Raw genomic sequence first — 11,070 nt, forward strand, 5'->3', positions numbered from 1 at the left:
GTATCACGGTGCATTATAAGATCTTTTTTTTCCAGATCTGAGCATTGTTGGCAAAGCTTTTATTCCCACCGTTAGTTGAGAAAGAGGCAGCCTGTTGCCTTCTTGAATAACTCATGAGATTATGAGGTAATCTCATGATGCGGTTGGGTTAAGAAGTTCCAGCCATTATCAAGGAATGGTGAAATATTTCTAAGGCAGGATGACATGAGGCTCAGGTAGGAGAGAGGAAGCTTGGTGGAGTATGCAGCTGTTCCAATAAACCTGAAATCCGCACCCTTCTTGGTGGTACAGGTCAAGGGTTAGAAAGGTGTGTAGGTAAACCAATGCTGAGTTGTAAACCAATGCTGTAGGTGGTACACACTGCAACCACTGATGCTGAAGGAAATAAAGGTCTGGGTGAAGGTGGGGAGGGCACAATTTAAACTTAATCAGGACGATGTTGAGCTTTTAAGTGTTAATTAGACTAGTAAAGAGGAATGAACATTTTGCATCATTGGCAAACATCCCCAATGCTGTCTTTGCGAGGGAAGGAAGGACATTGTTGAAGGAGCTGAAAATTGAGATTATTGACCTTCAACCTTGATAGCCATGATGTAATTATGCAGTATTTCTACTACTCTATGATGTTACAGTTGTACTGGAAGCAGTAACAGCAGATTTCTGTAGGTTTCTTCATTGAAGTGCATTTGGCTCTCTCACTGTTTCCCACTGAGGTTCAGGGGGAGAAATTGCTCCCAGAACACTGTTCTTCTGATCCCCTTTCTTCCTCTGATACCCCTAACTGCTGTCCTGCTCGGTGTGATTTCAGCTCAAAATCTCCCTGTCATGGTGCATTATAAGCATTTGTATACTTATGAATAACTGGTTTGTGCAGAAGTTTTGACATCAGGAGAATGGTTTTATCAATAGCCACACTACGCCCGGCAGTCTCAAAATGTTATCTGCTTTCCTTCAGAAACGCGAGTTGCACTTTGGTACATATGCTTTAGCTGGGGTTAAGAATGGGTAGATTGATCCAGCTGATTATTGTTTACAAAATGACTCGCGATTATTGTAAAGATTTTTTAAATTCTTCCTAATTATGCAACAGGATCATTGCTGCAGTTTACACGATCTAGAACAATTTATCCTTCTGTAGTAACACACAAAATGCTGGAGGAATGTGGCAGGTCAGTCAGCATCTATGCGGGGGGAAAGGTCAATGTTTTGGGCCAGGACAAATATGTTGACTATTTATTTCTCTCCATAGATACTGCCAGACCTGCGGGGTTCCTCTACCATTCTGCATGTGTTACTCTGGATTTGCAGCATCTGTAGAATCTCTTGTGTTTATAATTACACCTTCTGAATCATTTCCTACCACAAATAAATATGTATGACTGTCAGAGATCCCAGTATTGAAAACAGTACAGCTAGCATCTCTTCAGTAACTAATCCATATACAGGTATGTCTTAATTGGAAAAAACTGACCATCGCAAATAGTTTACTTTGACTCTACTACTAAAATAGAAATATATATATTATCCTAATTTGAATCTCTACAAGTGAGAGAATAAAAGAATTCAGTGACAACAAAAGCAACAATCAGTGGGAGAACAAACTTGACAAAAGGTTACATTTCAATGGCCCACTTTATCACACAGACAATAAATAACCCTCAACTGAGATGTGTGTGTGATGTTCAGACTGTGGTAGCTTTTGTAATGTTTTCCATTTAGTAATTTCCAGAATAAGGATCTGCATGCATTGAAAGCCTATTCCTCATTCCCATCCAACTGAGCGATTACTTGGAGCATGTCAAGGCATTTTAGATTCAAAGCACACAAATGTATTTGGAGTCATGCAATATCCAAGACAGGAAGGACAGAGACAGATTTCAACCCTGGAAGATTAGTAACAAACCAGAATGTTTTCTGAATCAACCATCTGGTAGATTTTACAACAATCTAGTAGTTTTGTGGTCATTATTTCTAATGCATACTTTGCTAATTATTAATTAAAATCACAACTGCCAAAGTGGGATTTGTATGCCAGCTTCTGGATTGCAAGGCAACACACAAAAAGCTGGAGGAACTCAGGATCTGGATTCCAATGAAGGGTCTCAGCCTGAAATGTGGACTCTATACTTGTTTCCAAGGATTCTGCCTGGCCTGCTGAGTTCCTCCAGCAACTTGTGTGAGTTGCTTTGGACTTCAAGCATCTGCAGGTTTTCTTGTGTTTTGGATTGCAGTGTAGATTTCTGGATTACTGGTTTGGTAATTTTCCTGCGGAATGACCATCATACAAACAGTGCTGAGATGTTCCAGACAAGGAGCAGTTCTGCATCTGTGTTTCAGTACCAGTAATCTTCAGCCAACTCAGCTGTGAATGCCACCGGCAAATCTAATTTTAGTTAAACAGGAATGTTCCAGTTTTTGAGCCAAGAATGTCTGCAGAGGGACGGTAAATTAATTTCAACATATTGCATGACTGATATGGCTATGGTTTGGCAGGGTAAATAAAGACAAACCTCAGGTCTAATGTTTTTGTGATGTAATTTGTCAAGATAAATTTGATTTGAAACATAATACAAGGTCACCATGCTGATTAAACTCCAGCCCTGAATAGTTACACAGGAAACAGTGTGACTAATATTTAAATCCAGCAAAAGATAATACCAAAATTAACTTGAATGCCAGCTGTGCTGCCCATTTTCAGTTCCTGACTCTGAATAAGGTCTAAGTGATCTTTTTACTTTTAAAAGTATTCATAAACTCCTAAACCACAGCAGCTCTCTGCCAGAACATGTAGAATACTTTATTATCTGGATGCAGCTAATATCTTATTAGAAAGCAGTAACACGTAGACTGTGTGATTGACAGCAACTGAGTGCTCCCGCACAGAACAGCCAATTAGCTGAAGTACCAAAGACTAATCACCAGCATGAGTCACTGCCTTCAAGAAGACATCAAACAGCTCGCTGGAAGAACTCAGTGAGTCAAGCAACATCAGCGAAGACAAGAGGGTTGAGACCCTGCATCTGGACTGGGAGGGAACAGATATGTTCGTTAATATATAGCAATGTGAAGGCAGCGGGATGGGATATAGACACTTGCAAGTGAGATGGGAAAGAGATGATGGGTAAGTGCACCAGGTAGGATGAGGAGATGAGAAAGATGAACAAATGGGAGAAGAAAACCAGGTGTATGTGGGGAACACAGGGAATGTGTTCCTATGAATGTGAATGTGTGGGAAGACCTGCCTTGCACGCATCATATAAATATAATTGCAAAGAAAGCATGACCGCGCCTCTACTTCCTCAGGAATCTGGGAAGATTCAGCGTATCATCAAAAACCTTGGCAAACTCTAACAGACGTGTGGTGGGAAGTGTGCTGCATTACAGCCTGGTACAGGAACACCAATGCCTTTGAGCAGAAAATCCTACAAAAGGTAGTGGATTCAGCCCAGTACCTCACGAGTAAGCCCCTCCCAGCCATTGAGCACATCGACATGGAACGTTGCAGTAGAAAAGCAGCATCCATCAAGGATCCTCACCACCCAGAACATGCCCTTTTCTCACTGCTGCCTTCAGTATAAGGTACTGCACCACCAGGTTCACAAACAGTTACTACCACTCAGCCATCAAAGTCTTGAACAAAAGGGAATACTACACGCACTTAAGGACTCTTGTTAATTTAATGTTCGTTATTTATTTATATCTGCATTTAATCCCAAACATCAACTTGCCTAATTTGCCTCCACAGATGCTGCTTGACTCACTGAGTTCTTTCAATGCCTTGTCTGTTATTCCAGATTCCATCTCTTTTGCCATCAGTAAAGAACGGCCAGCGAAGATCAGAAAATATAATTCTGAGACCATGTGGATTTTGGATGGACAAAAACACTTTGTAATTTTTGTTTAGATATTATTTTTAAATCCAAAAAGTAGATGCCACCCAAAAAGAGTTACATTGTCTTTACCCGTTCATGAGCATACCTGTAGAGAGTATTCTGACAGGCTGCATCACTGTCTGGTATGGGCGGGGGGGGTGCCTACTGCACAGGACCGAAAGAAGCTGCAGAAGCTTGTAAATCTAGTCAGCTCCATCATGGGCACTGGCCTACAATGTATCCAGGACATCTTCAGGGAGCAGTGTCTCAGAAAGGCAGCGTCCGTCATAATAAAATTATTATTTTTTCTCTCTCTCTGCTAGATAATGTATTTCATTGACCTGCTGCTGCTGCTAAGTTAACAAATTTCACGTCATATGCCGGTGATAATAAACCTGATTCTGATTCTGAAGTCACACTGCCTTCTCCAACATTCAATGAGCCGTCATCTCATTCTCATACTTTCCGATTAATTTACCCTCAGCCCTGACCACGTTCAACATCTGATCATCTGCACTCCTTTAAGCACTTCCAATTTTGGTTCCAGATTCTCTCATTTCAGATTTAGTTTATTGTCATTTAGAAACCACAAATGCAATGCAGTTAAAAAATGAGACAATGTTCCTCCAGAATGATATCACAAAAGCATATGACAAAATAGACTACACCAGAAAATCCACATAACGTTTGGCAATCCCCAATCCAGAGTCCGGAGAGGCTGCTACGTATTAATATCACGCGTATTAATATCTTAGCGCGTTCCCTGGAAAGGAGACCCAAAACCGCCAGACAAAACAAGACCAAAAACTAAAGCTACAAGACCTGCACAAAACCATATAGTTATAACATGTAGTTACAACAGTGCAAACAATAGCATAATTGATAAAAAAACAGACCATGGGCACAGTAAAAATAGTCTAAAGATGTTAAAAGACTATAAGTTTGAAAGAAACCACAACACAGATTCCACAAGTCCTCAAGAGTCCTGATTTGACTCGTCATCCTACACCGGCAGCAGAAGGGAATACCCCGCTATGGACTTCCACGGCGCCACCCGACTCAGCCTCGCAGACGCAGCACACAGTGAAAGAGCCCTGACTGCAGTGGACTCCAAGTCCGTCAAACCTCTGAGCCTCCGACCATCCCCTCCAGCACAGCTTCTCCGAGCACCATCCTCTGCTGAGCGTATTAAGACGGCCCCGCCAACGGCCATCGGCAACGTGACCCCAAGGACTGGGGACCTGTTCTTCCCAGCAGAGACCCGGACCTCAAAACAGCAGCAGCAATGAAGAAGGTCTTCCTGGAGATTTCCCGATGTTCCTCCGTGCTCCCACGTCTGTTTTCAACCGATTATGATTGCGCACGGCACCCCACTTCACAAATAACAAATAATCAGTTCCGGAGTGGCCACTGAAAGCTGCGTCGCGCCGCCATCTTGGACTCAACAAATGTAAATGTAAATTTGAGGAACCCCTCTCAGAACCTTACCTGTCTCAATGAGATCACCTCTCACTCTGCCGAACACTAGTAAGCACAGGCCAATCTCAGCCTATCCGCAGATGCATGATCCAGCAGTTGTTTTTTTTTGACAGATTCCAAATTTGCAGAGAGTGTGCACACAGCTCAGCACATCTCAGAAACCAGCCTCCCCTCCATGAAGCCTGCACTTGTTGCCTCAGTAAAGCAGCCAACATATTCAAAGATCCCACCCACCAAGACATTCTCTCTCCCCCCCCCCCACCCCGCCCTTCCATTGGGCAGAAGATGCGAAAGCCTAAAAGCACCTACCACCAGGCTCCAAATTAGCTTCTATCCAACGGTTGTATGACCACTGAACAGAGCTTTTGCACACAAAGACAGTTCTGGCCTTGCACCTTATTGCCTACCTGTACTACACTTTCCCTCAAACTGGAACACCATATTCTGCATTCTGTCACTGATTTTCCCTCATGCTACCTCAATGTACTGATGTGATGAAATGATCTGTGTGGATTGCCAGCAAAACACTTTCATTGTACCTCAGTACACACAGTTTGTCATTAATAAATCAGTTACCTACCATTCTGCAGTCCCAGTCAAACTCTCAAAGATGAATCCTTCATTACAGGAATCAAGTTACTATGCTGACTCCTAGGCATATTCTTCCTTGGGTGTGGTGACCAAAACTGTGCACAGCACTCCAAGTCTGACCAAAACTTTACATGGTAGTCTGTGTGCATACTGAATCTACACTGTTTTCCCTCTAAGTAAAACCGGATTTATTTAATCTCACATAAAGCAGGCCACCTTACAACTGTTCATCTTTGTGCAATGTTCTCATTTGATACTGAATTTGGAAATCCCCATACTAGGTAAACATTGGTAAGTGTGATATGGAGTAATGGGACCAAACAAAACATCTAGCTATTATCCTATCCCTTCAATGCTCCAGGCTATTCAAATGGAAACCAACAAACCTGCTCCTAATTCCTTCCTGTGTCAATGTCAACTAACACATTCTTTTCTTGGAGACATTGAAAAGCTGTGGAAATCAAGCATATTTGTCTCTTCTTTGATTCAAAGTCATTAACATCGCCTGTTCCACCAATGACCCTCAAGTTCGTCAAAATTAAATTTTACACTTTAAGTACTGTATTTTATAGAACCCCTGAAAATCTGCACCAAAGTATAACTTATGCATGAGGTTTTTGTCTAAAGCTGGAGTTGGATTTGGTACTTGAAACGTCCTGGATATTTTCTAACCTGACATATCTAATGTATCAACAATCCACAGTTCTCATGTAACAAACTGATCAAATATTTACACTAAATGAATTACTGTATGCAGATGTACAAATAGAATTCGTATGAATAATAAAATTAATTTATCTTAAGTATTGTAAACATATGTTTTGCAATAATAAACCAAGTCAAACATCAGGGATATTCTTAAGAGATGGAAAATATTTTATTATAACAAGCTGTACATGTCTTCAGCTCAACAAGTGTGTATAATTGAGTCTTGGCTATGCTAATATTTCTTAATCATAGTTTTTTTTGCTTTGTTAAGTCAAGTTTATTGTCATTTAGCTATATGCATGTATGCTGTCAAATGAGACAACATTTCTCTGAACCAGGGTTTAAAGCATTGTAGTATACATAACACACAATAACTTATGAAAGTAAGGATGAAATCTACAGATGGATTACACATAAATAAACAAAGTAAAGTGCATAAATTAAATATTGTTAACTACAGAACAGACTAACTGGTGATACACTGAATGCAATGCGGCCAGGAGTTCAGAAGTCTAATGGCCTGATGGAAGAAACTGTTTCCCATCCTGACTGTTCGTTTTTATGCATCAGTCTCCTGCCTGATGGTAGAAAGTCAAAAAGGTTGCTGGATGGATAGGTGGGAACCTTAATAATACTAAGCACCCGAGTACACTCTTGATAAATGTCCACAATAGATGGTAGGGAGACCCCTATGATCCTGTCAGCTGTTTTCACAGTCCTTTGTAGGGACATCCAGCCCGATGCTCGGCTGCTCCCATACTACTAGATGGAGATGCAGATTGACAGGATGCTCTCTATGGTGCTCCTATCAAATGCAGTTAAGATGGGGTTGGGGGGTGGGGGAGCTTTGTTTTCCTCATTCTTGTTAGGAAGCAGAGACACTGCTATGTCTTCTTGTTCAAGGAGGTGATATTAAGCAACTGGGTGAAGTCATCCATGATGTGTCCTCCCAGGAATTTGGTACACTTAACTCTCTCTACAGAGCAGCCATGTATTCACAGAGGGCAGTGGCTATCTGCACATCTGCACAGGTTTCGTCCTGCATTCCAATTAATTATTAGTGGGCATGCTTTGTTGGCTTCTAAACCGTGACAACACTTGAGGTGTGTCCCCAGCACAATGCTCTATCTGTGTAGGTCATCGATGCAAAAGCAATACATGTCACTGTATGTTTTGAAGTACTTGAGACAAATAAATACTGTGGGTGTATCTACACCTCAGGGACTGCAGAGGTTCAAGAAGGCAGCTCATCAACACCTCCTCAAGGGCAACTTGGGATGGGCAATAAACGCTGGCTTAGCTGGTGACACCCACATCCCGTAAATGAACAACTAAAAAAAGGAAGCAAAATCTTTAAAGATAAGACTGGATATTTTTTTCTCATATTCACTTATGAGATCTGACCTCCCATTCCAAGCCAGCACTAGAAACACAGAACAGCTGGAATCTGGAGCACAAGACAAAATACTGGAGGGGTGGGTCAAGCAGCATTTGAGCAGACAAAGGTGTAGTCAAGTTTTTGAGTTGAGACCCTGCATCAAGCTTACAATTCCCTTTTGGGGTTAGGGTTTAGGGACAGTAATAAGGCAGATTTAGAAGTCAGACAGTAATTGAAAACTCAGGGTCAGTCCAGATCAGAGTGCTCTACAATCAAAGGTCAGCAACCCTGGAGATCAGGTTGGCAGACAGTGAGTCCCGGTTGGAAGTCAGATGGGGAGGGAGCTACAAGAGCCAATATCTCTCCCCAAGTCACTGGGATCTAAAGTCCATGCAAGTCCAGATGTTGAGGCCTTCTTGAGTCGAACCCCTGATTGGCGAGTCCTGGGATCAATACTCAGAGGCCACTGAGTACACAGGCAGAAGCCCGAAGGACGAAAACGGAAGCCGGCGAGTCTGGACATAGAGAACCGAAGGTCAAAGCCCCTGGGCCGGCTTGTCTGGAGGGCAGAGGCCTGGTGTTTGTGAGTCCAAACCAGGGACTGGAAGTTGAAGGTCCAATGTCAGAGAGACTGAGACCAGAGCCAAGAAATGGAGGCCATGAGGCAGCCTGTCTAATATTATCCCTCTAATGTGTTCACTAATCCAGGCAGCATCCTGGTAAATCTTTTTTTGCATCTCCCCCTAAATCCTTCCTTTCCAGAGGTGACCAGAACTGAATACACCAAATGTGGTCTCACCAGAATTTTACGGAACTGCTAAATTATCTCGAGAGTGGAATTCAAACCCACAACGAATGAACAACAATACACCATATGCCTTCTTAACCACCCTGTCATCTTGTGCGGCAACTTCAAGGGAGCCGCGGGCGCGGACTATCCCGCAGATAGTCTCGCTGTTCTTTCACACTGCCAAGCATCCCGCCATTAACCTTGTACTCTGCCTTCCTATTCAACCTTTCAAAACGTATCACTTCACACGGTTCCGGATGTATTATCAGTGAAAAACCAGCACGAAGAAACAAAGCTAACCTGGGATCCGGCCCACCGCTCAGTTCCTGCCATGTTAGTTTATTGTTTGACCTCTTCTCCAGTATCAGAAACTAAATATTCATTACTGATACTTGCACAAAGAAATCCCACTCTTCCCACCCCCTACAGTGCCCAACTTCCCTTCAAACTCTCTTTGTGTCCAATCAGTACAATTTTAATGTAGGGCTTCTGTACTAAAGTTTGATGAATCTCGGACACCGGTGGCTACCTCTTTTTACATTGTAACTATTATCAAGCTTTCCTGCAAAGCGAACGGCAAAACACCGTCACTCACGAGGTATCCAACAATGGCAGAACCAGCTTATCTTTTTTGCCCCCGATTTCTCACTTATTGCTTTAGTACTATATTCTGAAATGTGTCTTTTATAACATCAGAACTAAAAGATTGATTTGTATTTAAAATATAATAACATAAGCTTTTGTGCTTAGCTTGGATATTAGATGTGAGGGCTCTAAATATTAATTGGAGGTGTGATAGACGACATAAAAATGAATACACGCCTGAGAATTTACTCCAATTCCTTGCTCGTGCTTTCAGAGGCATGCCGGAATTCCGGCGTGACCGGTTAGAAAGACCAACACTTTACTAGGTGAGGCTATTTCGTTTCGTTTCCGTGCTGTAGATTTAATGTACATTTGTGTAATTTTCCGATTGCGTCCGGAAAACCCGGCGGGCTCTCGCATCACAGACAACTTGGCCACCACCCCCCACCCCACGCCCACGACTTTCATCAACTTCCTTCTCCTGCTCTTCTCTTTATTAGAAATACAACTGCTTCCTCCCTCTTCGTGAAACCGTCAAGTTATGTAGGAAGTGATTCTACGCTTTCGTGTTGGGTCTGATAAACATTTAAGATTATTTGATCGGTCCTTTCAGACGCTTCTTTTGCTCGCCCCGAGAATTGGCTCGGAATTCGCTGCCCTGAATGTTAACCATTTGTTTGAATTATTGCATCAGACACCAACCTCCCTTGGAGACAAGGGCATCCGGCAATCCCATCCCGCGCCAATTTCCCTGGCCATTTTTAAATTGTATGTGTAATCAGTTGATCCGAATTATAAAACTGTAATCACTGGCTTGGGCAGCGATGCTCATCACGGAAAGCGAGGGAAAAGGAGTCCTGGATTTTGACAAGACAGGCTGATGCAACAAATTGGTTTCAGCATATGCTGCGAACACAATTGCCCAACAGTCAGCCCGCTTCCTCATAATGTAAAATTAGTTGGCTTTTCCCTTAAAACAGTGAATATGTTCCCCCCCCCCGCCACCCCCGTCGATTCAAATACTCTGTAAAGAGTGAGTACTAGAAAATGGACGAGAGTAATTTCAGCTCTATTCGCATCCTGGCATCGACTTCAATTAAAACGCGTTTTAGCTTACATTTCTAATTCTCCCGGACGATCAATGCATTTCTCTGTACTAAATGAATGCTAAGTTATCCCGACTAGCAAATAATCATGAGGTATGAATAAATCGCCGTTTTAGGCGCCAAACGCACAACATCCTCCCAAACCGCACTCTTGCCTGACCTAAAACGAATGTGCTTTCATAAGCGGATGGATCAGTAATACAGTATTTTAATCGAGATCAGATTTAAATATTTAATTACAGCAAACGAAATCATTAATAATTGCCACGACCCAACCGGCGAAGTATTAAATGCGCTTCAATTCCGCTTTCCGCGCATTTTGAAATCTCATTTGACCGCCACATTTTTAGGATAAAATTAAGCATAATAATCAGCCCGGGGTCTAGCGGGATGATACTGGAAGCAGTCGTGAACTCACTGTTTAGATGTTTTCGGATGAAGTAGCCAGGGAGAACAGTCCCGTTCGCCGCGTGTCCTTTTGAATGAAGCTGAATGGGTCGGGTACAGCCTAGCAAAGATCACAGGCTTGTACGTCACGGAGAAATCCGCCACTGAGTACTT

The 11,070-nt window shown here is 42.5% G+C and overlaps 1 protein-coding gene across 1 annotated transcript in view; it reads right to left on the reverse strand.

Moving 5' to 3' along the window:
* The window catches only part of LOC132398077 (cationic amino acid transporter 3-like), a 32,536-nt gene extending 21,481 nt beyond the window's left edge, over nt 1-11,055 (reverse strand). Inside the window, exon 1 of the mRNA XM_059977020.1 lies at nt 10,928-11,055. The gene's annotated coding sequence lies outside the window, so the exon portion shown is untranslated. The remainder of the gene's footprint in view (nt 1-10,927) is intronic.
* Nucleotides 11,056-11,070: the final 15 nt, after the last annotated feature.

Source organism: Hypanus sabinus, chromosome 8 (genome assembly GCF_030144855.1).
Source record: "Hypanus sabinus isolate sHypSab1 chromosome 8, sHypSab1.hap1, whole genome shotgun sequence".
NCBI classification, from domain to species: Eukaryota; Metazoa; Chordata; class Chondrichthyes; order Myliobatiformes; family Dasyatidae; genus Hypanus; species Hypanus sabinus.